This window comes from Pongo abelii, chromosome 9 (genome assembly GCF_028885655.2).
Source record: "Pongo abelii isolate AG06213 chromosome 9, NHGRI_mPonAbe1-v2.0_pri, whole genome shotgun sequence".
NCBI lineage: Eukaryota > Metazoa > Chordata > Mammalia > Primates > Hominidae > Pongo > Pongo abelii.
The window spans coordinates 114,174,343-114,201,893 of record NC_071994.2 but is presented as its reverse complement, the minus strand read 5'-3'; the positions used below and the strand labels follow the sequence as shown (position 1 = coordinate 114,201,893).

Genomic DNA, 27,551 nt, shown 5'->3' with positions numbered 1-27,551 from the left:
AAAAGACTACTGTTTATGGATGAACCCAAAGGAAAATAAGTAAAATAAGCCAGACACAGAAAGGCAAATACTATATGATCTACTTGTAAGTGTAATCTAAAAAAGTCAAACTCATAGAATCAAAGAATGAAATGATGGTTACTAGGGGATTGGGGTGGGGGAAATGTAGAGATGTCAATCAAAGGGTACAAGCTTTCAGGTTTAAGATGAACAAGTTCTTGGGATCTGATGTACAGCATGGGTGGTGATGGACATGTTGATTGATTTGATTTTGATAATCATTCCACTACTTATATATGCATTTATATTAAATCATCACATTGCACACTTTGAATATATACAATCTTTACTTGACAATTAAATATTTTAAAATAAAAAATAATTCTGATACATTTCCATTGGCTTTAGGATAGAGTTCAGAGTCCCTCCAGCCCCAAACTAAGCTGATAGCCCCTTCTCTCATCCCAGCCCCTCAGGCAACTAAGGCAGCAACTACGTCATAATTTCCATTGTTCACTGAACTCTCTTGGCTTGTTCACACAACTCAATATCCAAAACCAAATAAAACAGTCTCCCCTTTTCTGCGGTTTTTCTTTCCAGGGTTTGAGGTTTCAGTTGCTTGTGGTCAACTGTGGTCTGAAATTAGGTGAGTATGGTACAATAAGAAGTTTTGAGAGAGAAAAAGAGACCACATTCACATAACCTTTATTACTGCATACTGTTATAATTGTTCTATTTTATTATTAGTTATTGTTGAACTCTTATTGTACTTAATTTATAAATTATAAATTATAACTTTATCGTAGGTTTGTATGTACAGAAAAAACATACTACAGTACCTATAAGGTTTGGTACTGATAACATCCATGGTTTCACGCATTCACTAGCGGTCTTGGAGCATATCCTCCTTATATAAGTTGGGGGGTCTACTGTAATCTGATTTAAAAAATGGGTGCATATGTGCAGGAAAGGGAACCCTCATACACTGTTGGTAAGCATTTAATTTGCTATAGCCTTTGAAGATGCAGTTTTGTCTGAAATGCCCCTCTCTACTTGACAATGTTCTTATTCTTGAAGGGCTCCCCAACGGAAACATTTTTGTGAAGGTGTTCCTGACTCCTTAGGCAGATAAATGCTTGACACATAGTAGACACTCAATAAATTCTAAGTATTATTATTTTTAGGCAATTGTCCTTCCCACCTCTGGAGTCCCACAGCCTTTGTCTATATCTGCCAGAGCATCTAAGTACTATTGCCATTGTTTGCATATCTTACTCCCTCACTAGCTTGTTTTGTACATTTAGCCCAGGACAGTACCTGCACACAATTTGTTAAATAAATTATGTTCCAATTCAGATGCCTGGAAGTGCCATTGAGTAACGCAGTAAGTCAAGAAGGCAAGTTATAATAAAATAGGGAAGGATGGTTACTGGAGAATGGAGTTGCTACCATCCTCTAAAGAGGACTGCATCTACTGTAACCTGATCAATTGCTATGATGCAGGAATATTTAGATTTAAAAAAGAAAAGAAGCTACAAACCTGAATTTTTATGTGAACTCTCTGAATTTTTAAATCTTGGCAACTAACATGACTTTTTAAAACCACTGTGTGAGCCAACCGAAACACGCCTAAGGGCCGGTAGTTTTCATCTTGTTTAGAGACTGGAGGTGGCAAATGAACATTGATTGGTCTCCTGAGGACACCCCACTTCTCCTGTAGTCAGGATGGCCCTGCAGGGCTTCCTGCTGATATCAGGAATGGGGTGCTTCCCTTTTCACTCTCCAGAGGACACTGCAATCTTCCATTTCCGGTGTCTCCATGGGTTTTCAAACTGCTGACAAGCTGCTCCTCCACAGAATCTCCCGCCTGTGGCAAGGATTGGCTGTCAATGCTGTTCAAAGTCAGGCTTCGCATCCCTTGAGCAGGCATGTCTGTCTTGGGGTCTGGACAATACCATTTCTAAGTAGGAAGAAGGGACGGGGTGCCTCAGTTAGAAGGGACAGGAGCATCTCATACCCCATCTCCAAATAGGGGTAGGTGGCTTGTTTGGTAAACAAGGGAATTGGATTTCGGTTCCGACAATATTTGAAATTGTCTGAGTAACTGTAAGCCTTTTATTTGTGTTTTCTCAGTTACTTTTCACAACAACCCTGCACAGCAGGTATTTTTATCCCTATTCCTTTGTTAAGGATATAGAGCTTGGAGAGAGAATATGCCTAATATCACACAAGTAGAAAGTGCAGAGCTGGGAGGTGAGTATTGGTGGCCTGTCTACTTTCCAAGACCTTGACTTTGTTCATTCCTCTACGATGTCCTCTGTAGCAGAGGTGGGGTTTAGCCTGGGAGGAGTGAAAGGTATTTCTCTCACTTTCTTCTCCTGTCTGGAAGGTTCAGGTAACTGCCAGGATAGGATAATTCTGCCCCAGTTTCCTAATTCCGCAGTCCCAGTTCTAACAGGCAAGGAAGAGAGACCCCAACTTCCTATGATAAGATGCTTATTCAACTCTGTTCAGCCCAGAATTTCCAAAACGTGTTTGATTTCAGAGCCCTTTCTTGGAGCACTTACTTTATATCCCTGGTAACCTGTGTTCTATAGAACACTTTTCGAGAAATGTTCCATTGAACTGCAGCACAAGCCCACCTCTTTTGGGAGAATGAGGCTTAAGAATCTTCTGGGTCAAAGAGAACACTGATGAATAACAAGGCTGACTCACAAATTGTGGCAAGAAGGCTAAATTAGAGAGACTTTAGCCTGTAAGAAGACTTAGAGAGGCAGCCAAATAACAGGATTGGACTTTCTAAAGATTATAAATAATGCTGTAGAAAGAGTGCTAATTAGAGAATGTTTAAGAAAGCACCTTGCTTATGACAAGGCTTGCTAACTCCAGAAATGGCTTACCATGGGAAGACAGAAGGGGAGAACTGGGAAATACTTCACTTTGCAGGATTTTGAACAGAATAGCATCCCTTTGGCAAGGCTCAGGTGTGCATGCTTCTAGAATCAAAAGGTTGATTATTTTATCTCAAATTCTTAGAAATCACCTGTTTTAGCCGTAATTTAAAATCTACATTTGAAAAATAAGGACCAGAAAAGTAAAGGAACCACACAAGTTTGCAGGAAAATAATGATTGCAGAGCTCAGCAATGCACCCTCATCTCATAAGCTTGTTTTCTGCAAGCCACCCTCTCCTGTTGAATCTTCCAAACAGATACAAATGACCAGCGGTTGCACCAGGCTGCTTCTTGCTGTAGCCAAGCAATCACAGGACGTGAGATGACCACAAATAGTCAGCGCCTGTGGACAGCATGCCTGATGAGACTACTCACCCAAAATAAGCAAACTACAACTGAGTTGGGGATTCCTAAATGTCACAGCAAGGCAAATGCCAACTTCTCTTGACTTTGTGAGATGCTATAATTAAAAATAAATATGCAAGCCTGGGCACTCACCCCTGAGTAAAGATTTCATGAGCTGTTGTGCTGTGACAGGCCATTAGGGTAATTAGGCTCAGCTTTCTGTCTCTTGCATTGGCTTCTCAAGACAAGCGGGGGTAGGGTAATGGTTGGAAGTGGGAATGAGGATGCTAAGCCCTTAGTCCTTGCTGGGAGGTGAAGGTAGGCATCCCCACCACTAATGAGAGAGGGTCCCTGGCTTTAGGCTATAGTCAGCAAGTCTCACTAGTTAGTACTGACAGGCAATGAGTCATCCCTCCAGCTTGAATGAGGCTCATTATTTAATATGAAGTGCCAGAGTGCCAGTTGGCATGGTTGGAAATAAATATATCCGAGTGTTGTCAGCAATGTCATCTCAACTCCTACTTTGAAAAATTTCAGATGCTTCCCACCTCGCTGTTGCTGGTAAGCACTATGCAAGGAAAATAGGAGGCTTGGTGCAGATCTTTGAGAAAAGAAGTAGAGATAATAATGCCCATTCTGTAGGACTATAAGGTCTAGAGACATTGCATAAAGCCAAGTGGCCAGCAGCATACCTGGCCCAAAGTGGGCATTCAAAGAGTGGCCATGGTTACTCTGGAGGCAGCATGTTTGAGAATTTAGATGGGCTTGGGTTTGAATTGTCGTGTTGCCACTTACCCTGTGGATTTGGACACATATTCTAACTTCATTTTCCTCATCTGTGAAATGAGCAGAGTAATAATGCCTTACTAGCTACCTTGAAAGATTATTAACATCAAAGGTAATGCATATAAAGTGCCCAGCGGGGTGTTTGTACATCATAGGAGTCAACTACTCATTATTACTCATTTAAATACTTGGATGTAACCTAAGTTCACTCTTACAGGCCAGATAACACTATTCTGGTGGGTCCTTCCTCTGTCCCACCTTGAATATATTTACTGGGTTGGAAGGTCTATCTTTGTACCCTAATGTGTATGAAAAAGGAGAATAGTAATAGCTAACATTGACTAAGAGGTTACTATATGCCATGTACTATTCTAATGCTTTATATGTGCGAACTCATTTGACCTTGACTACAACCCTGTGAGGTGTAAAGATGATAAAGCCAAGGTGCAGAGAAGGGCAACTGACCTCCCTGCCCATGTCACACATCCATTGAATGGCTGAGCCAAGATTCACACTCAGGCAGCCCTCACCAAAAACTGTGCTATTCTCCACTATGCCACTGACTCTTGCAAGACACAAACATAATCTCCTTTCTTTCCCTCAATTTGTTGAAGGGCATTTCATGGATAGAATATCATATAGTCACAAATGTAAGCCTTTGAATAGACTTTACAAAATAATTGGTTGATTTCTCCGCTTTCAGATTTGCATGGTACTCTCAGTTTTTCAGATGAGACAACCGAAGCCCAGAGACAGAGACTCTAGGGTGTGGTGTGGCCCCAGTTTACCTGCATAAGCTCCGGGCTGTCCTTGTGACACTTTTCTGAGCACTTCAAGAAATGTCTTCCAACTCATGTGTCCCAGGCCTGAGCCAACTCCCTGAATAATGGTGGGGTCAAACTACTTCCTATTTTACTTTATTTTACTTGTGTGCATATGTGCATTTTTAAAAAGACTTCACTGTTTTAGAGCAGTTTCAGGTTCACAGCAAAATTGGAAGGAAGGCACAGAGATTTCCCATATATCTCCTGGTCCCACACATGCACAGGCTCTCCCATTATTAACATCCCCAACCAAAGCAGTACATTTATTGCGATTGATGAACCTACATTGACCCAAGTCTATAGCTTATATTAGGATTCACTCTTGGTGTTATACATTCTGTGGGTTTGGACAGATGTTTAATGACATGTATGCACTATTATAGTATCATTTGGAGTATTTTCACTGCCCTAAAACTTTCCTGAGCTCTGCCTATTCATCCTACTCTCTCCACTAACTGCTGGCAACTGCTGATCTTTTTAATGCCTCTATAATAGTAAAAAAAAGTTTTACCTTTTCTAGGACATCATCTATTTGGAATCACACTCTTTGTAGCCTTTTCAGATTGGCTTCTTTTTCTTAGTAATATGCTTTTGAGATTCCTCCATGTCTTTCATGGCTAGATACTAATTTCTTTTTAGCACTCAATAATATGCCATTGTCAATAATAATAAAAGAAAAAAAAAAAAATAATATGCCATTGTCTGGATATACCATAGTTTATTTATTCATTTGACTATTGAAAGACATCTTGGTTACTTCCAGTTTTGGTAATTATAAATAAAGCTGCTAAAAACATCTGTGTGCCGGTGTTTATATGGACATAAGTTCTTAACTCCTTTGGGTAAATAGAAAGGGGCATGATTGCTGAATTGCATGGTTAAGAGTATATTTAGTTTTGTAAGAAACCACCAAGCTGTCTTCCACAGTGGCTGTACCATTTTTCATTCTTGCCAGCAATGAATGAGAGCTCCTGTTGCTCTACATCCTTGTCAGCATTTGGCATTGTCAGTGTTCTGGATTTTGGCCATTCTAGTGGGTGTGTGTGGGATCTCTTTGTTGTTTTAATTTGTATTACCCTGATGACATACAATGTTGAATATCTATCTTTTCATATGCTTATTTGCCACCTGTATATCTTCTTTGGTGAGATATTTGTTAAGATCTTTGGCTCAGTTTTTAATTGGGTTGTTTGTTTTCTTATCTTTGAGTTTTAAGAGTTTTTTTTGTGTTTGGAATAAAAGCCCTTTATCAGGTATGTTTTTTTTGCGAATATTTTCTCCTAGGCTGTGGCTTGTCTTCTCATTCTCTTGACATGGTCTTTTGCAGAGCAGAAGTTTTTAGTTTTAATAAAGTCTAGCTTATTATTTCTTTTATGGCTCATGCCTTTTGTTATGTATCTGAGAAGTCATCACCATACCCAAGGTTACCTAGGTGACCTTGGCTTTCTCCTATGTAGGAGTTTTATAATTTTATGTTTTACATTTAGGGCTATGATCCATCTTGAGTTAATTTTTTATGGCAGGTGTAAGGTCTTAATTTATTTTTGCTTGGAGAATTATTTCAAAATAATTCTACTTCAAGGCAGACAAAATTGAAAAAAAAAGTGTTTCCCCACATATATTCATATAGTTTCTTTTCCTTAATTTGAATTAAATTAGATATACAAAATTGATTTCTTGTCTGATAAAACACAAGCCACACAATTATGACAAAATATTATAGCTAAATGTCTGTCATTTGGACAAAGGACTCCTGGCTGTCACCTGCTTGAGTTGGATTCGTAACAATCAATAAGAGACCCACACTGAAAGGGTGAGTAGCAACAGTCCTGACGCCTGTCTTATACATTGTATTTATGGGTGTTCTGACCAAATTCATTTACTGGGGATGCATACGGGAGCCAAGTGGTCTGATCACATGCTGTTGATATCATCTTGCATTCCTGCACTCACTCTTATAAGAAGCCACTTATTTCTTCCAAACTGCTCCAGCTGCCAAGAGAGACTGCCGTAAGTAGTCCCAAGGCTTTGGGGCATGAAATGGAGGGAAAATATTTTAATTTGTTTTGAAAATCAAACGTGATAAATCACAAACTAATCAAAATCTCTGTCCACCCCAACTTGGAGCCACTCTCTGGAGCCTCTTGCTTAGTGCTTCTTCCTTATTAGACCGATATTTTCAGAGACTTATCTCCAATCTCAGAAACAAGCTAGAACACTAAACATGACAAATGCATTCCTAGAAAACCATATATCTAAGAGACTCTGCAATACACAGTTCCAAATATATGCATGATTATCTAGTGGAACTTCTTAATTTGAACTCTGGGGCTGACTAGCAGGAGTGTTCACCCTGCTTTTTTTTTTTTTAATATTGCCTTTTGAAAATCTACTCCATCTCAACTTTTTGGTAAGAAGCAGCTAAACTCTGTGGGTTCTTATGCAGCTAGGCAAGATTGTAACGTGCTGGAGAGAGGGCATGCGTTCAAGTTCCTCTGTGCTATAAACCAGCTGCATAACCTTAAATAAGAACTTAACTTTTCTGAGTTTCAGTGTACTAGTCTGTAGGAAGAACTTGGGAAAATAATACAGAGTCACAGGGGTCACCATGAATATGAAATGAGGAAAAATAAGAAGCACTTGATAAATTCACAATTGCTTAAATGTATGAGTTTGAGTTTGAGAAAAGCTAGAATGGCTGGATCTTCTCTTGCCTCCCAGTGATCTTTCCCAGCTGCCATGACTTCCTGGCACTCCCATAGCACTTGGGGTTAAGGTGAGTAAGCCTGAAAATAGCATGCAAATGTGTAATGCATGTTTCTAGAAATGGAGACTCATAAAGACAAAGATCTATTTGTTTATGTGTTCCATTGCTTAGTAATAATGATGGTCATGAAACAGTTTATTAAATGGCCTCTTTCTGGCCTCTTTCAAAAGACCAAATATCCCTAGATTCCAAAATAGGGTATTTAAACCACCTGTGCAAGATTTTCAAAGAGGGTGGCATAAAACTCATTTTTTGTGCTGTTATGCCATCATCCATTTAGAGGGATCATAGAAGATGTCTGTGTAGTAAGATGTCAAATGCCTGTGTATTTCTCTTCCCTGTCCCCCATCCCACCTCTAGGGGTGGAAAAGGAGAGGGCTCTCATTTCTGCCTCTTCTTAAGCCAGGAGAAACAGGGGGACTCAAAATAAAAAAATCAAGTACCTTAAATGATGTATGCTGGAATCGGGGGAACATAAAGACTAGATTGAAAGTTGTGGCTAGATCTATCTAAGGTGGCCAATTCAAGAGAGAGGAGCTGCACTGGGAGTTTTTCCATTCTTGGTGGAGGAAAGATGAGGGCATGCTTCTCAGAAACCAGCTTTGGCTCACTCAGATCAGTGTGGGGAGCCTATTTATTTATTTATTTATTTATTTATGACACAGGTCTTGCTCTGTCACCCAGGCTAGTGCAATGATCATATTAACTTACTGCAGCCTTGAACTCCTGGGCTCAAGTGGTCTTCTCACCTCAGCCTCCTGAGTAGCTGGGACTACAGATATGTGCCATCATGCCCGACTAATTTATTTTATTTTATTTTTTGTAGAGATACTGTCTCACTTTGTTGCCCAGGCTGGTCTGGAACTCCTGGCTTCAAGTGGTCCTCCCACCTCAGCCTCCCAAAGTGCTGGGATTAGAGGTATGAGTCATTGCACTTGGCCTTTGAGCCTTTTTAAATTCCACCCAAGATTGCCTGAAGAGCCATGAGACCCAATAGGGGTGGGCTGACGGACGCTCAAGAAGGGGGAACTACAAAGTCTGGCTGAGAAGAATCCATTATCTGTGTGAGCCTCAGTTTCCTTGTCAAGTCAGTTGCAATTTAAGGATCCCCCTGGGACCATCTCTGAGGAAGTCACAAAATGCCCTGAGGGAGATGTAGTTAGCAGGTCATGCTCCAGGATACCATCACCAGGTTATGTCTATGCGCAGGCAAGAGCCTGTTTCCTGTCTCTTATTTCTCCTCCAGTGATCGCCCACATTCAGCCTTCAACTTTGCAGGCCCATAGGCAACCTGGGAGGGAGGTGGAGACAGAGGCCAGCAAGGCTCACAAGGAGAGAAAAGTCAGCTACCTCCTGCCCCTCTGCAGTTTCCTGGGTGAAGCAAACTGGAATTGAAAAGAGAAAAAGTTTTAAACTGGGTGAGAATATGCAGTTATGTGAATTAAAATGACTGTTCTTGTGAATGAAAGTGACTTGAAGGCTTAGCACCCGAGAATGGTGAGAAAAGCTGTGTTATTTGTGTGTGTGTTTCAATGTTTTTGCTCAAAATAAAAAAAAGTTTCTTGTTTAATTGCATTGTTAGAGAACATGTTCTAAGTTCTTCAGAAGAGGTTGATATTTCCTTTGTGAGTTCCAGTACATGGTCATTTTTTGTAACTAATTCATGTCTTTGAAAAACATAAATGTATTCTTTATTTGTAAAGTACAGGGTTCTATACATATTGATCAGATTAAATATGTTAATTATACTGTTCAAATTTATGCATTCTTATAATTTTCTTGTCTGCTTGTTCTTTCTGAGAAGAGCATATTAAAATTGTCAATAACTAATGCTTGTAGATTAATCGATTTCTCCTTGTAAATGCGTCAATTTTTATTTTTATGTAGTCTAAGATGAGGTTGATAGGTACATATATGTTTATATTTGTTATATCTTTTTGGAGAGGTTTCATGTTTATTATTATATAGTATTATTAGCAGTGGCAAATCCATACAGCTGTGCAGCAATCTGAATTTTTGCCTCCTGAGAAGAAAGAATTTGACCAAGGAGCATAAGGCTGAAGGAAAGACCCAGGCAAATTTTAGAGTAGGGGAGAAAGTTTATTAAAAAGTTTTAGAGCAGGAATGAAAGGAAGTAAAGTACACTTGGAAGAGGGCCAAGTGGCTGACTTAAGAGAATCAAGTGCATGGTTTGACCTTTGACTTGAGGCTTTTTTTTTGAGACTGAGTCTCACTCTGTTGTCAGGCTGGAGTGCAGTGGCGCAATCTCAGCTTACTGCAACCTCCACCTCCCAGGTTCAAGTGATTCTCCTGCCTCAGCCTCCCAAGTAATTGGGACTACAGGCATGCACCACCCAGCTAATTTTTCTATTTTTAGTAGAGACAGGATTTCACCATGTTGGCTAGGATGGTCTCGATCTCTTGACCTCGTGATCCGCCCGCCTTGGCCTCCCAAAGTGCTGGGATTACAGGCATCAACCACCGCACCCGGCCTGACTTGAGGCTTTATACATTGGCATGCTTCCGGGTTTGCATTACTTCTCCCCTGACTCTTCCCTTGGGGTGGGCTATCCACATGCATAGTGCTCTGCCAGCCCTTGCAAGGGGCCACATGTGCAATGTGTTCGCAGGTGTTGTACTCATGCTCACTTTAGGCATTTTTCCCTTACCAGTTGAGTGTTCCAAGAGGAAGGTCATATACCAGTTAAACTCTACCATTTTGCCTTTTAGTGTGCATGCTTGAGCCCACTTGCCAAACTCCTGAGATCATATCAGGAAGCTGCTGATCACCAATTTCAAATATTTTCTACCTATTGGGAGACTGCCTTTCCCTGGCACTGGCTGTGACCAATTATCATTTTAGACAGTTTAACAACCACCTGACTGTCACCTGATTGTTGCCTGACATTCCTGCTGGTGGGTGGGGCCCTCTCCTGCCTTGCTGATGTCTGCCTAACCATCTACTGTAACAGTAGCTCTCTTTATTTAGATTAGGTTATGTTTTGTTAATTAATGTTAATTTTGTTAATTCTTTTGAGTTCTATTTTAAATTCTAATTTGCCTAATATTGAATATTATCACATCAGACCTTTTCGGTTAGTTTTGCCTTTATTCTATCCTTTTGTTTTTAAACATTCTGTAAAATTGTTTTTAGTTCATTTATTTTGCAAACTGCAAAAAATAAATATTTTTATTTTGTATCTAACATAGAAACTTCCATTTTAAAGCAGACTTCAAAACAAAGAAAATTATCAGGGATAAAGAGGGGCATTATTTTGACAAAGAGGTAAAATCTCCAAGAAGACATAACAATCCTTAATGTGTATGTACAACAGAGCAACAAAATACATGAGGTAAAAACTAATAGAACTGCAAGTAGAAATAGACAAATCCACTATTATAGTTGGAGAAAGTAATACCCCTCTATTAGCAAATGACAGAAATAGAAAGCAGAAAATCAGTAAGGACATAGTTGAGCTGAACAGTAGCATCAATCGACTGGGTCAAATTGACATTCATAGATTGCTTCATCCAACAACAGCAGAATTCACATTCTTCTCAAGTTCACATGGAACATTCGCTAAGATACACCACATTCTGAGCCTTAAAAATACACCTTAACAAATTTAAAAACATAGAAATCATGCAAAGTATGCTGTCAAACCACAGTAGAACTAATGAAGAAATCAATAACAGAAAGATAGCTGGAAAACCCCCAGATATTTACAGATTAAACAATATGTTTAAAAATAACACATGGGTGAAAGAAAGAAGTCTCAAATTGAAAATATTTGAATTAAATGAAAATAAAAAATAACATCAAAATACATAGTTTCACGCGCATCCGTGTGAAGAGACCACCAAACAGGCTTTGTGTGAGCACCAAGGCTGTTTATTTCACCTGGGTGCAGGCAGGCTGAGTCCGAAAAGAGAGTCAGCGAAGGGAGATGGGGTGGGGCCATTTTATAGGATTTGGGTAGGTAAAGGAAAATTACAGTCAAAGGGGGGTTGTTCTCTGGTGGGCAGGAGTGGGGGTCACAAGGTACTCAGTGAGGGAGCTTTTGAGCCAGGGTGAGCCAGGAGAAGGAATTTCACAAGATAATATCATCAGTTAAGGCAGGAACAGTCCATTTTCACTTCTTTTGTGGTGGAATGTCATCAGTTAAGGCAGGAACCGGCCATGTGGATGTGTACGTGCAGGTCACAGGGGATATGATGGCTTAGCTTGGGCTCAGAGGCCTGACATTCCTGTCTTCTTATATTAATAAGAAAAATAAAATGAAATAGTGGTAAAGTGTTGGGACAGTAAAAATTTTGGGGGGTAGTATGGAGAGCTAATTGGCGATGTTTCTCAGGGCTGCTTCGAGTGGGATTAGGGGCGGCGTGGGAACCTAGAGTGGGAGAGATTAAGCTGAAGGAAGATTTTGTGGTAAAGGGTGATATTGTGGGGTTGTTAGAAGAAACATTTATCGTGTAGAATTATTGGTGATGGCCTGGATACGGTTTTGTATGAATTGAAAAACTAAACCGAATAAGAGAAGGAGAAAAACAGGTATTAAAGGTCTAAGAATTGGGAGGACATAGGATATCTAATTAGAGAGTGCCTAAGGAGATTCAGCATAGTCCTGCCAGCAAAGATTATTTATTTACTTCAAGAGTTAAGAGTGGCAGTTTGGGGATAGCGCCAGGAGATATCAGCTGTGATGGCTTGGAGAAACAGTGTAAACCGGCAGTGTAAACAAGAGCAGGACATGTATGAGTAGTTGAGAATGGTGAATAGGAGTATGACTAGACAGAAGATAATAGGGGTGACAAGTTTTTTTGGGCACAGTCCAAGTTGGTCTGGTGTGTGGAATGAGACTGGGGCTTAATAAAAAGGAGCATCCATACAGGAGCTCAAATGGGCTGTACTCTGTAGCATTCCAAGGACAGGCCTGAATTCTGAGAAGGGAAAGTGGTAAAAGTATTGTCTAGTCCTTTTTAAGTTGGTGGCTGAGCTTGGCGAGGTGTGTTTTTAAAAGACCATTAGTCGGTTCTACCTTTCCTGAAGACTGAGGACCGTAAGGGATATAAAGGTTTCACTGAATACTAAGAGCCTGAAAAACTGCTTGGCTGATTTGACTAATAAAGGCTGGTCTGTTATCAGACTGTATAGAGGTGGGAAGGCTAAACTGAGGAATTATGTCTGACAGAAGGGAAGAAATGACGGCAGTGGCCTTCTCAGACATTGTAGGAAAGGCCTCTACCTATCTAGTGAAAGTGTCTACCTAGACTAAGAGGTATTTTAGTTACCTGACTTGGGGCATGTTGAGTAAAGCTAATTTGCCAGTCCTGGGTGGAGGCAAATCCTCGAGCTTGATGTGTAGGGAAGGGAGGGGCCCGGAATAATCCTTGAGAAGTAGTAGAATAGCAGATGAAACACTGAGAAGTTATTTCCTTGAGGATAGATTTCCATGATGGAAAGGAAATGAGAGGTTTTAAGAGGCGGGCTAGTGGCTTGTACTATAGCATAGCCTGCCTTTGCTGGTGTGGGGCGATTAGGCCTGGTGGAACTGCCATCAATAAACTAAGTGTGATCAGGGTGAGGAACAGGAAAGAAAGAAATATGGGGAAATGGGGTGAACATCAGATGAATCAGAGAGATGCAGTCATGAGGGTCAGGTGTGATATCCCGAATAATGTGGGAGGCCGGATTGAAGTCCGGGCCAGGAACAATGGTAATTGTGGGAGACTCAACAAAGAGTGAGTACAGCTGAAGGAGCCAGGGGAGCAGAAAGTATATGCATCAGGTGTGAGGAAGAAAATAGATTTTGGAAATTATGAGAGCTGTAGAGAGTGAGTTGAGCATAGTTTGTGATTTTGAGGGCCTTTAGGGTGGCAGCAGCTGCTGCACGGAGACATGATGGCCAGCCTAAAACAGTAAGGTCAAGTTGTTTGGACAAAAAGGCTACAGGACACGATCCTGGTCCTTGTGTAAGAATTCTGACTGCACAGCCCTGCACTTTGGCTGTGTGTAATGAAAAGGGTTGGGATGAGTCAGGGAGAGCTAGGGTGGGGGCAGTCTCTAAAGCTGTCTTCAAGGAACAGAAAGAGGAGTGGGGAAAGGATTTAGGATCTATGGGGTCAGCTAGGTTTCTTTTTGTGAGTTTATATAATGGTTTTGTTAGGATGGCAAAACCAGGTATCTAAAGTCAAAAGTATCTAACCATGCCTAGGAAGGAAAGGAGTTGTTGTTTTGTAGAAGGTGTTAGGGTTTGAGAGATCAGCTGGACATGATCAGCGGGGAGAGCACGTGTGTTTTTATGAGAATTACGCCAAGATAGGTAACAGATGAGGAAGAAGTTTGGGCTTGACTGAAGTAATGGGGGCTGTCTGTGAAGCTTTGCGGCAGTACAGCCAGGTAATTTGCTGAGCCTGATGGGTGTCAGGGTCTAGTCCAAGTGAAAGCGAAGAGAGGCTGGGATGAAGGGTGCAAAGGAATAGTAAAGAAAGCATGTTTGAGATCTAGAACAGAATAATGGATTGTGGAGGGAGGTATTGAGGATAGGAGAGTATATAGGTTTGGCACCATGGGGTGGATAGGCAAAACAATTTGGTTGAAAAGGTGCAGATCTTGAACTAACCTGTAAGCCTTGTCTGGTTTTAGGACCAGTGTAAAGGGGGAATTGCAAGGGGAGTTTATAGGCTTTAAAAGGCCATGCTGTAGCAGGCGAGTCATAACAGGCATTAATCCTTTTAAAGTGTGCTGTGGGATGGGATATTGGCATTGAGCAGGGTAAGGGTGATTAGGTTTTAATGGGATGGTAATGGGCATGTGATCAGTTGCCAGGGAAGGAGTAGAGATGTCCTATACTTGTGTGTTCAGGTCGGGGGATATGAGAGGAAGATGCAAAGGAGACTTTGGGTTGGGGAGAAGGGCAGCAATGAGATGCGGCTGTAGTCCAGGAATAGTCAGGGAAGCAGATAATTTAGTTAAAGTGTCTCAGCCTGATAAGGGAACTGGGCAGGTGGGGATAACTAAAAAGGAGTGCTTAAAAAAGTATTGTCTAAGTTGGCACTAGAGTTGGGGAGTTTTAAGAGGTTTAGAAGCCTGGCCGTCAATACCTACAACAGTTATGAAGGCAAGGGAAACAGGCCCTTGAAAAGAAGGTAATGTGGAGTGGGTAGCCTCTGTATTGACTAAGAAGGGGAAGGACTTACCCTCCACTGTGAGAGTTACCCATAGCGTCTGTGATGGTCTCGTAGGCTTCCGAGGTGATCAAGCAGTGTCAGTCTTCAGCTGCTAAGCCGAGAAGATCTGGGAAGGAGTCAGAGAGCCTTGGGCCAGAGTTCCAGGGGCTCTGGGAGTGGCTGCCAGGTGAGTTGAACAGTCTGATTTTCAGTGGGATCCTGCACAGATGGGACGCGGCTTAGGAGGAATCCTGGGCTGTGGGCATTCCTTGGCCCAGTGGCCATATTTCTGGTACTTGTAGCAAGCTCCTCGGGGAGGAGGTTCTGGAGGAATCCTTGGCAGCTGCGGTTCAGGCGTTTGGAGTTCTTGTGTGCTGGAGATGTGGCTGGGGTTTGTCTCACAGTGGAGGCAAGGAATTGCAACTCAGAAATACATTGCTACTTGGCTGACTCTACTTTATTCTTGTACACCTTGAAGGCAAGGTTAATTAAGTCCCGTTGTGGGGTTTGAGGGCCGGAATTTAATTTTTGGAGCTTTATTTCATGTCGGGAGCAGATTGGGTAATAAAATAAAATGCATATTGAGAATAAGATGGCCTTCTGACCTTTAAGGGTCTAGGGCTCTAAAGCATCTCAGGGTTGCTGCTAAAGGGGCCATGAACTAGGCTGGGTTTGTTTTTTTTAAATTATTATTATACTTTAAGTTTTGGGGTACATGTGCACAATGTGCAGGTTTGTTACATACGTATACATGTGCCATGTTGGTGTGCTGCACCCATTAACTCATCATTTAACATTAGGTATATCTCCTAATGCTAACCCTTCCCCCTCCCCCCACCCCACAACAGTCCCCAGAGTGTGATGTTCCCCTTCTTGTGTCCATGTGTTTTCATTGTTCAATTCCCACCTATGAGTGAGAACATGAGGTGTTTGGTTTTTTGTCCTTGTGATAGTTTGCTGAGAATGATGATTTCCAGCTTCATCCATGTCCCTACAAAGGACATGAACTCATCATTTTTTATGGCTGCATAGTATTCCATGATGTATATGTGCCACATTTTCTTAATCCAGTCTAACATTGTTGGACATTTGGGTTGGTTCCAAGTCTTTGCTCTTGTGAATAGTGCCACAATAAACATATGCATGTATGTGTCTTTATAGCAGCATGATTTATAATCCTTTGGGTATATACCCAGTAATGGGACGGCTGGGTCAAATGGTATTTCTAGTTCTACATCCCTGAGGAATTGCCATACCGACTTCCACAATGGTTGAACTAGTTTACAGTCCCACCAACAGTGTAAAAGTGTTCCTATTTCTCCACATCCTCTCCAGCACCTGTTGTTTCCTGACTTTTTAATGATCACCATTCTAACTGGTGTGAGATGGTATCTCATTGTGGTTTTGATTTGCATTCCTCTGATGGCCAGTGATGATGAGCATTTCTTCATGTGACTTTTGGCTACATAAATGTCTTCTTTTGAGAGGTATCCGTTCACATCCTTTGCCCACTTTTTGATGGGGTTGTTTTTTTCTTGTAAATTTGTTTGAGTTCATTGTAGATTCTGGATATTAGCCCTTTGTCAGATGAGTAGGTTGTGAAAATTTTCTCCCATTCTGTAGGTTGCCTGTTCACTCTGATGGTAGTTTCTTTTGCTTTGCAGAAGCTCTTTAGTTTAATTAGATCCCATTTGTCAATTTTGGCTTTTGTTGTCATTGCTTTTGGTGTTTTAGACATGAAGTCCTTGCCCATGCCTATGTCCTGAACAGTATTGCCTAGGTTTTCTTCTAGGGTTTTATGGTTTTAGGTCTAACATTTAAGTCTTTAATCCATCTTGAATTAATTTTTGTATAAGGTGTAAAGAAGGGATCCAGTTTCAGCTTTCTCCATATGGCTAGCCAGTTTCCCCAGCACCATTTATTAAATAAGGAATCCTTTCCCCATTGCTTGTTTTTGTTGGGTTTGTCAAAGATCAGATAGTTGTAGATATGCAGCATTATTTCTGAGGGCTCTGTTCTGTTCCATTGATCTATATCTCTGTTTTGGTACCAGTACCATGGTGTTTTGGTTACTGTAGCCTTGTAGTATAGTTTGAAGTCAGGTAGCATGATGCCTCCAGCTTTGTTCTTTTGGCTTAGGATTGACTTGGCAATGTGGGCTCTTTTTTGGTTCCATATGAACTTTAAAGTAGTTTTTTCCAATTCTGTGAAGAAAGTCATTGGTAGCTTGATGGGGATGGCATTGAATCTATAAATTACCTTGGGCAGTATGGCCATTTTCATGATACTGATTCTTCTTACCCATGAGCATGGAATGTTCTTCCATTTGTTTGTGTCCTCTTTTATTTCATTGAGCAGTGGTTTGTAGTTCTCCTTGAAGAGGTCCTTCACATCCCTTGTAAGTTGGATTCCTAGGTATTTAATTCTCTTTGAAGCAATTGTGAATGGGAGTTCACTCATGATTTGGCTCTCTGTTTGTCTGTTATTGGTGTATAAGAATGCTTGTGATTTTTGCACATTGATTTTGTATCCTGAGACTTTGCTGAAGTTGCTTATCAGCTTAAGGAGATTTTGGGCTGAGACAATGGGGTTTTCTAGATATACAATCATGTAATCTGCAAACAGGGACAATTTGACTTCCTCTTTTCCTAATTGAATGCCTTTTTTTCCTTCTCCTGCCTGATTGCCCTGGCCAGAACTTCCAACACTGTGTTGAATAGGAGTGGTGAGAGAGTGCATCCCTGTCTTGTGCCAGTTTTCAAAGGGAATGCTTCCAGTTTTTGTCCATTCAGTATAATATTGGCTGTGGGTTTGTCATAGATAGCTCTTATTATTTTGAGATATGTCCCATCCATACCTAATTTATTGAGAGTTTTTAGCATGAAGGGTTGTTGAATTTTGTCAAAGGCCTCTTCTGCATCTATTGAGATAATTACGTGGTTTTTGTCTTTGGTTCTGTTTATATGCTGGATTACATTGATTGATTTGCATATGTTGAATCAGCCTTGCATCCCAGGGATGAAGCCCACTTGATCATGGTGGATAAGCTTTTTGATATGCTGCTGGATTTGGTTTGCCAGTATTTTATTGAGGATTTTTGCATCAATGTTCATCAAGGATATTGGTCTAAAATTCTCTTTTTTTGTTGCGTCTCTGTCAGGCTTTGGTGTCAGGATGATGCTGGCCTCATAAAATGAGTTAAGGAGGATTCCCTCTTTTTCTATTGCTTGGAATAGTTTCAGAAGGAATGGTACCAGCTCCTCCTTGTACCTGTGGTAGAATTCGGCTGTGAATCCATCTGGCTCTGGACTTTTTTTGGTTGGTAAACTATTAATTATTGCCTCAATTTCAGAGCCTGTTATTGGTCTATTCAGAGATTCAACTTCTTCCTAGTTTAGTCTTGGGAGAGTGTATGTGTCGAGGAATGTATCCATTTCTTCTAGATTTTCTAGTTTATTTGTGCAGAGGTGTTTATAGTATTCTCTGATGGTAGTTTGTATTTCTGTGGGATCGGTGGTGATATCCCCTTTGTCATTTTTTATTGCATCTATTTGATTCTTCTCTCTTCTTTATTAGTCTTGCTAGCAGTCTATCAATTTTGTTGATCTTTTCAAAAAACCAGCTCCTGGATTCATTGATTTTTTTTTGAAGAGTTTTTTGTGTCTCTATTTCCTTCAGTTCTGCTCTGATCTTAGTTATTTCTTGCCTTCTGCTAGCTTTTGAATGTGTTTGCTCTTGCTTCTCTAGTTCTTTTAGTTGTGATGTTAGGGTGTCAATTTTAGATCTTTCCTGCTTTCTCTTGTGGGCATTCAGTGCTATAAATTTCCTTCTACACACTGCTTTGAATGTGTCCCAGAGATTCTGGTATGTTGTGTCTTTTTTCTTGTTGGTTTCGAAGAACATCTTTATTTCTGCCTTCATTTCATTATGTACCCAGTAGTCATTCAGGAGCAGGTTGTGCAGTTTCCATGTAGTTGAGCAGTTTTGAGTGAGTTTCTTAATCCTGAGTTCTAGCTTGATTGCACTGTGGTCTGAGAGATAGTTTGTTATAATTTCTGTTCTTTTGTATTTGCTGAGGAGTACTTTACTCCAACTATGTGGTCATTTTTGGAATAGGTGTGGTGTGATGCTGAAAAGAATGTATATTCTGTTGATTTGGGGTGGAGAGTTCTATAGATGTCTATTAGGTCTGCTTGGTGCAGAGCTGAGTTCAATTCCTGGATATCCTTGTTAACTTTCTGTCTCATTGATCTGTCTAATGTTGACAGTGGGGTGTTAAAGTCTCCCATTATTATTGTGTGGGAGTCTAAGTCACTTTGTAGGTCACTAAGGACTTGCTTTATGAATCTGGGTGCTCCTGTATTGGGTGCATATATATTTAGGATAGTTAGTTCTTCTTGTTGAATTGATCCCTTTACCATTATGTAATGGCTTTCTTTGCCTCTTTTGATCTTTGTTGGTTTAAAGTCTGTTTTATCCGAGACTAGGATTGCAACCCCTGCCATTTTTTGTTTTCCATTTGCTTGTTAGATCTTCCTCCATCCCTTTATTTTGAGCCTATGTGTGTCTGCACGTGAGATGGGTTTCCTGAATACAGCACACTGATGGGTCTTGACTCTGTATCCAATTTGCCAGTCTGTGCCTTTTAATTGGAGCATTTAGCTCATTTACATTTAAGGTTAGTGTTGTTATGTGTGAATTTGATCCTGTCATTATGATGTTAGCTGGTTATTTTGCTCGTTAGTTGATGCAGTTTCTTCCTAGCCTTGATGTTCCTTACAATTTGGCATGTTTTTGCAGTGGCTGGTACCGGTTGTACCTTTCCATGTTTAGTGCTTCCTTCAGGAGCTCTTTTAGGGCAGGCCTGGTGGTGACAAAATCTCTCAGCATTTCCTTATCTGTAAAGTATTTTATTTCTCCTTCATTTGTGAAGCTTAGTTTGGCTGGATATGAAATTCTGGCTTGAAAATTCTTTTCTTTAAGAATGTTGAATATTGGTCCCCACTCTCTTCTGGCTTGTGGAGTTTCTGCTGAGAGATCAGCTGTTAGTCTGTTGAGCCTCCCTTTGTGGGTAACCCGACCTTTCTCTCTGGCTGCCCTTAACATTTTTTCCTTCATTTCAACTTTGGTGAATCTGACAATTATGTGTCTTGGAGTTGCTCTTCTCGAGGAGTATCTTTGTGGTGTTCTCTGTATTTCCTGAATTTGAATGTTGGCCTGCCTTGCTAGATTGGGGAAGTTCTCCTGGATAATATCCTGCAGAGTGTTTTCCACTTTGGTTTCATTCTCCCCGTCACTTTCAGGTATACCAATGAGACATAGATTTGGTCTTTTCACATAATCCCATATTTCTTGGAGGCTTTGTTTGTTTCTTTTTATTCTTTTTTCTCTAAACTTCTCTTCATGATTCATTTCATTCATTTCATCTTCCATCACTGATACCCTTTCTTCCAGTTGATCACATTGGTTACTGAGGCTTGTGCATTCATCACGTAGTTCTCGTGCCATGGTTTTCAGCTCCATTAGGTCCTTTAAGGACTTCTGTGTATTGGTTATTCTTGTTATCCATTCATCTAATTTTTTTTCTAAGTTTTTAACTTCTTTGCCATTGGTTCGAACTTCCTCCTTTAGCTCGGAGTAGTTTGATCTTCTGAAGCCTTCCTCTCTCAACTCATCAAAGTCATTCTCCATCCAGCTTTGTTCCATTGCTGGTGAGGAGCTGTGTTCCTTTGGAGGAGGAGAGGCGCTCTGATTTTTAGAGTTTCCAGTTTTTCTGCTCTGTTTTTTCCCCATCTTTGTGGTTTTATCTACCTTTGGTCTTTGACGATGGTGATGTACAGATGGGTTTTTGGTGTGGATGCCCTTTCTGTTTGTTAGTTTTCCTTCTAACAGTCAGGACCCTCAGCTGCAGGTCTGTTGGAGTTTACTGGAGGTCCACTCCAGACCCTGTTTGCCTGGGTATCAGCAGTGGTGGCTGCAGAACAGTGGATATTGGTGAACCACAAATGCTACTGCCTGATCATTCCTCTGGAAGTTTTGTCTCAGAGGAGTACCCAGCTGTGTGAGGTGTCAGTCTGCCCCTACTAGGGGGTGCCTCCCAGTTAGGCTACTCAGGGGTCAGGGACCCACATGAGGAGGCAGTCTGCCCGTTCTCAGATCTCAAGCTGCGTGCTGGGAGAACCACTACTCTCTTCAAAGCTGTCAGACAGGGACATTTAAGTCTGCAGAGGTTATTGCTGTCTTTTGTTTGTCTGTGTCTTGCCCCCAGAGGTGGAGCCTATAGAGGCAGGCAGGCCTCCTTGAGCTGTGGTGGGCTCCACCCAGTTCGAGCTTCCTGGCTGCTTTATTTACCTACTCAAGCCTGAGCAATGGTGGGCGCCCCACCCCCAGTCTCGCTGCTGCCTTGCAGTTTGATCTCAGACTGCTGTGCTAGCAATGAGTGAGGCTCTGTGGGCATACGACCCTCTGAGCCAGGTGTGGGATATAATCTCCTGTTGTGCCGTTTGATAAGCCCGTTGGAAAAATGCAGTATTAGGGTGGGAGTGACACGATTTTCCAGGTGCTATCTGTAACCCCTTTCTTTGACTAGGAAAGGGAATTCCCTGACCCCTTGCGCTTCCCGGGTGAGGCAATGCCTTGCCCTGCTTTGGCTCACGCACGGTGTGCTGCACCCAATATCCTGCACCCACTGTCCAGCACTCCCCAGTGAGATGAACCTGGTACCTCAGTTGGAAATGCAGAAATCACCCATCTTCTGCGTCGCTCATGCTGGGAGCTATAGACTGGAGCTGTTCCTATTCGGCCATCTTGGCTCCACCCCCCTCGGGTTTTTTATATTTGATAAAAAAAGCCTAAACAGTAACTGATTTGGGAGAGGTCTGATAAAGAAAAAGGACCATTAACCTTGACTATGCCTTTAGCTCCAGCCACCTTTTTAAGAGGAAATTGCTCGGCAGGTGGGGGAGGGCTAGTCGCAGAAAGAAACTGTAAGCTGGATGGGGTGTGAGGAGGGGAGGTGATAAAAGGATTATAGGGTGGAGGAGCAGAGGCTGAGGAAGAATTTGGACCTAGCTCGGCCTGGCTAGGAGGAGAGAGGTCAGATGGGTCTGTAGAAAAGGAAGATTAGAAAGATGCAGCGACACTTGGGGTTGGGACTGAGGGGACAGGCGGGAGGGAAAGAAGGAAGATTTGGGATGAGTTGCATTGGGAACAGAGACTATGGAGGGACCAATGTGTAAAAGAATGCCTGGCCATCAGCCACCTCAGACCGTTTGCCTATTTTACGACAAGAATTATTTAGATCCACTGTCGAGTTTGTATTGTGGTCAGGCGGCATTGTAGAAGGAAATAAGGCATTTAGGTTTCAGGTCAGGTGTGAGTTGGAGAGGTTTTAGGTTTATAAGAAGACAGGCTAAGGGAGAAGGAGGAGGAATGGAGGGTGGAAGGTTGCCCATAATGAAGAAAGCAAGCCTAGAGAAAAGAGAGAGTGGAGACACGGAGGGAAAGGGTTCGGGGGTTCTTACCCTCCAGAAAAGCAGGAAAAGGGTCAGGGCATGGAAATAAGGGGTTGGGGCATGGAAATAAGGGATTGGGGCACAAAGATAAGAGGTCAGGGTGTGGAAATAAGGGATGGGGCACAGAGATAAGAGGTCGGGGTGCGGAAATAAGGGATCAGGGCACAGAGATAAGAGGTCAGGGTGTGGAAATAAGGGATCGCGGTGCAGAGATAAGAGGTCAGGGCACAGAAATAAGGGATTGGGGGGTTCTTGCCTCCTAGAAAAGTGGTACTTGCTGCTAAGGGTGAAGGAGAAGGGGTTGGGGGGTTCTTGCCATCCAGAAAAGCAGAGAAGGGGTAGAGACATGGAGAGAAGGATTTGGGGGGTTCTTGCCCCCCAGAAAAGCGGTACTTGCTGCTAAGGGTGAAGGACCAAGGCAGGCATCCTCGTGTGGTCAGACACCTCTAAAACATGGGTGAATAATCAGAGAGGCGTCCCTGCAATGATTAAACACTAAGGGAAGGCTGCCTTCCTGAGTCCATGACCAGCGCCGGAGTTTTGGGTCCATGGATAAAACGTATCTCCTTTGTCTGTACCAGAAAATAAAAGGAATTGAAATTAAGAGAAGGGAGAGATTGAAGAGTGGTGCCAAGATTGAAAGGAGAAAGTGGTTGAGGGATAGTGACAGAAGTTGGAGAAGAGAGTAAGAAGAGGCCGCTTACCCAATTTAAAATTGGTGAGATGTTCCTTGGGCTGGTGGGTCTGAGGACCCGAGGTTGTAGGTAGATCTTTTTCACTGAGCAAAGAGCAGGAGGACAGGGGATTGATCTCCCAAGGGAGGTCCCCCGATCTGAGTCACGGCACCAAATTTCATGCACGTCCGTGTGAAGAGACCACCAAACAGGCTTTGTGTGAGCAACAAGGCTGTTTATTTCACCTGGGTGCAGACAGGCTGAGTCTGAAAAGAGAGTCAGTGAAGGGAGATAGGGGTGGGGCCATTTTATAGGATTTGGGTAGGTAAAGGAAAATTACAGTCAAAGGGGGGTTTGTTCTCTGGCGGGCAGGTGTGGGGGTCACAAGGTGCTCAGTGAGGGAGCTTTTGAGCCAGGGTGAGCCAGGAGAAGGAATTTCACAAGATAATGTCATCAGTTAAGGCAGGAACTGGCCATGTGGATGTGTACGTGCAGGTCACAGGGGATATGATGGCTTAGCTTGGGCTCAGAGGCCTGACACATAGGATGTAATGAAATCAATGCTTAGAGGGAAACTTATAGCACTAAATGCATATAATAGAAAGAAGAAATATTTAAAATTAATAATCTAAGCTTCCAGCTTATGAAACTAGGAGAAGAGCAAATTAAATGCAAAGCAAACAGAAGAAAAGAAATAACAAAAATCAGAGCAGAAACCAACAAAATGGAAGACAAAAATAATAAAGTCTATGAAACCAAAAGCTGATTCATTGAAAAGATTAATAAAATTGATAAAATTCTAGCCAGGCTAAGAAAAATGAGAGAAGACACAAATTACTAGTATAAGAAATGAAAGAGGGGCCATCACTAATGATCCCATGGACATTAAAAGGATACTAAAAGAAATATTTTGAACAACTCCACGCCTACAAATTTGACAACTTAGATGAAATGGACCAATTACTTGAAAAAATCTCTGACTTTTTACTGATTATTTTATTCATTAATTATTGTATCTTTATTTGAATTATTTCTGCCCTCCTACTTTGTGTTTTCTGCTTATCAAAATTTTTTTCTATCTGCTATTGAATTAATCCAATTTTTTAAAAATGTCTTTGTCCCTTTTGCCCCCCCAGCCCCCGTTTAGAGACTATTCATTGTTTCTAGCATTTAAATAGTTTACCCTTAAAGAAACTAAGAGAAACTGCTAGTTATTCCTTATTGTTTATTTATTTTAGTTGAGATGTGGCTGCCTAAAATAGACCACACTTTTCAGCCTCCCTTGAAACTCCATATGGCAACAAGGGACCATGAGATTTAGCATCCTGGAGGTCACGAGGACCTTAACAATAGTAGTTTCAGTGAAATGGTGGAGGGGAAAGCTGTATTTGCAGAAGATCCATAGGAAGTGAGAGATGAACAATTTGAACAGGAAGGAAGTAGAGACAAATCTTTTCAGGGGATTTTAGAAAATTACTTATTAAGATGAAATTTATATAAGACACAATTAACCATTTTAGAGTGAACAATTCAGTGGCACTTAGTACATTTACAGTGTTGTGTAGACGTCTCCAGTTAGTCCCCAAACATTTCAGTCACTCCAGAATAAAACCTCATATACCATTAAGCCATTTTCCCCCAATCCCCACTCCCCTGGCCCTTTGGCAACCACCAATCTACTTCCATCTCTATGGATTTAACTATTCTGGATATTTCATCTAAATGGAATTGAGGAATAGGTTTGTTTCTCTTAAAGGGAACAGAGCAATGAGGTAGTAGTGGAGAGGAATGTGGGGCACCACAACTAAAACTCAAGTCCTGTGCTCTTTCCATTTGAAGGTGAAATCTCTGCACTTCTCAGAGCAGGAACTGCTTAAATAGGATGCTGGGATCACTTCTAATTTAAGTAGTTTCTGCTCTTCCCTAGTTGTACTTCTGAGATGGCAGACAGGGATGGGCATGGGGGAAGAAATCTCTGCTCTTTCTGGTTTCCAGCAGCCCTCATCTAGGTGGTTATTGAAATTAAATTTGCAATGCCTTTGAAGACTCTTTTGTTCTGTCCTTCATAGTCCAAAAATGGGTGGAAACAGACCAGTGTAGAGATGCAAGCTGCTTTGCCTAGCTTACTCCTCTTGTCACAGTGACACAGTAAGAGAGCACTTGGGGGAGCTCAGAGGTAATGTTGGGCATTCTCAGCTGGAGAAACTGAGACCTCTGAAGGCCATACTGGGATTTGGTTCTTGGCTGGAAAGCAATGCTCACATATTAATTATAGCCACTCTATAGCAGGCACTTATTTTTGCTAGTACTACGGCTGAGCGCTCTCTATGCTTATTGTCATACAGCTTCATAGTCACTTTGTGAGGTAGGTGCTATTAACACTAGTATTCGCATTTTACAGATGAGGGAACTGAGGATCCCAGCAGGTGAGTAACTAGCTCAAGATAATACAGCTGGAATAGATGGGGGCACATGTCAGTTTGATTTGAAAGCCTGGCCTAAGGCTTGAATATGCAAAGTTGCTTAAGTTTTAGCTGAACTTTAAAAGCATCTGTGGAATGATGGAGGTACTGTGGCCACAGGAGAGCCTGGCAAGAGAACCCTGCAAATGTCCCTTGAGGGAGTCACTCATATTTTGTATTCTCCTATTCAAATCAACCTTAGTGACTCAATGTTTCCTTGAGTTTTATGCATTTTGCTTTGCAGTTAGAATTAGCTGAATGTTACCCGTGACACTGAGCCAGTGCCTTTTCATTTTCTCACATTTGCATTCAGCCATTCGAGGGCTACATTTTGTCCCTGTTTGCTCCCAAGATCTGATTTGTCTGCCATGGCCTATCCATTGCTGTTGACTTACTATTTCCTCACTTGACATTTCAGCAGCCTCGCATCTCACTTTCTACCTTCAGCATGAATGTTCAAGTGCAGTTTTTCACACCCCCATTCACACTTGCTCTCTCTCCCACTACTTCTTAAAGCTTGTGAGCCCAGCTCAGATGTCAGCTTTAGGCCCAGGGAGCCTTCTCCTGTGTGGGCTCCTCAGCCTGCAGCTGTGCCATGCAGACTGTGGTACACCTGACCACACGTGCTTCTCTGAAGGCCATTCCAAAGGAGGCTGAGTGTGTGGTTGCAAAATGTAACTTTCATGGGCATCAGAGACAAACTCAGGGATTTCAAGCAGTGTTCCATTTATGGTATTGGTGGTGAAGGAGGTTTTGTCCTATTTTGGCAAATTTGGAGACAGGGACAAAACAGATGGGAGCCTCTTAACCACAAAGAAATGTCTCACAAAAAACGAAACAGGAGAAGAACTCTCAGAGGTGATTGAAAAACCTGTGTCCATATATACAAGGCACTGTGGATATATAAGGTATCATCACAGTAGGGAGCTAGGAGAAAGGTATAGGGGAACACCCTTGTACTGTTTCTGCAACTTCTTGTGAGCCAACCACTTCAATATAGAAAGTTACAGTAGTCATAATAATTTAAAATATTTAAAAAACCTGTCTACTTTTGTACTTGTATCCGTATTTATAACTCAACCAATTTTACTGCAGATTTACAATTGGGAATTGAGAAGAGCCAACTTTGTTATGCCTCTACCCTGTGGCTTTGAATTTCTTACATGCCACAGTCCCTCTTTAAAAAATATATATTTTAACAGCTTTTTGAGATAGAATTTGCAAACCGTATAATTCACCCAGTTAAAGTGTACAGAGTTGGTCAACCATCAGTCTGAAGTCTCACACCCGGTAGCAGTCACTCCTTGTTCCTCTCATACACCTCCCTCAAGTCCTAGGTGACTATGAATCTGCCTTCTGTCAATATGGATTTGCCTATTCCAGAAATTTTATGTAAGTGGATCATACGACATGTGGTCTTTAGTGACTGGCTTGTTTCACTTAGCAAACTCTCTTCACAGTTCGTCCATGTTGTAGCATGGATCAGCACTTCAGTCCTCTTTATTGAGGAATAATATTTCATTATATAAATATATAGCATTTTGGCGTGGCGTGGTGGCTCACACCTGTAATCTCAGCACTTTGGGAGGCTGAGGCTGGTGGATCAGGACATCAGGAGATAGAGACCATCCTGGCTAATGCGGTGAAACCCCATCTCTACTAAAAATACAAAAAATTAACCGGGTGTGATGTCAGGCACCTGTAGTCCCAGCTACTCGGGAGGCTGAGGCAGGAGAATTGCTTGAATCTGGGAGATGGAGGTTGCAGTGAGCCGAGATCGTGCCACCGCACTCCAGCCTGGGCGACAGAGTGAGACTCTATCTCAAAAGTAAATAAATAGCATTTATTTATCCATTCATGAGTTGGTAGACATTTGGGTTGTTTCCACTTTGTGACTAATATGAATAATGCTCTGTGAACACTCATGGCAAGTTTTGGGTGTTCATATGTTTCCAACTTTCTTGGGTACATATCTGGATCATATGGTAACTCTGTGTTTAACATTTTAAGGAACTGCAAAACTGTTTTCAAAAGCAGCTGCACCATTTGACATTTC

The 27,551-nt window shown here is 41.7% G+C and overlaps 1 long non-coding RNA gene across 1 annotated transcript in view; it reads left to right on the top strand.

The window, feature by feature from the left end:
* The first annotated feature begins 544 nt into the window (after positions 1 to 544).
* Positions 545 to 27,551, top strand: part of LOC129048994 (uncharacterized) — a 76,243-nt gene continuing 49,236 nt past the window's right edge. Inside the window, exons 1-3 of the long non-coding RNA XR_008511690.1 lie at positions 545 to 646; positions 8,502 to 8,594; positions 8,922 to 9,093. This is a non-coding gene — a long non-coding RNA (uncharacterized LOC129048994). The remainder of the gene's footprint in view (positions 647 to 8,501; positions 8,595 to 8,921; positions 9,094 to 27,551) is intronic.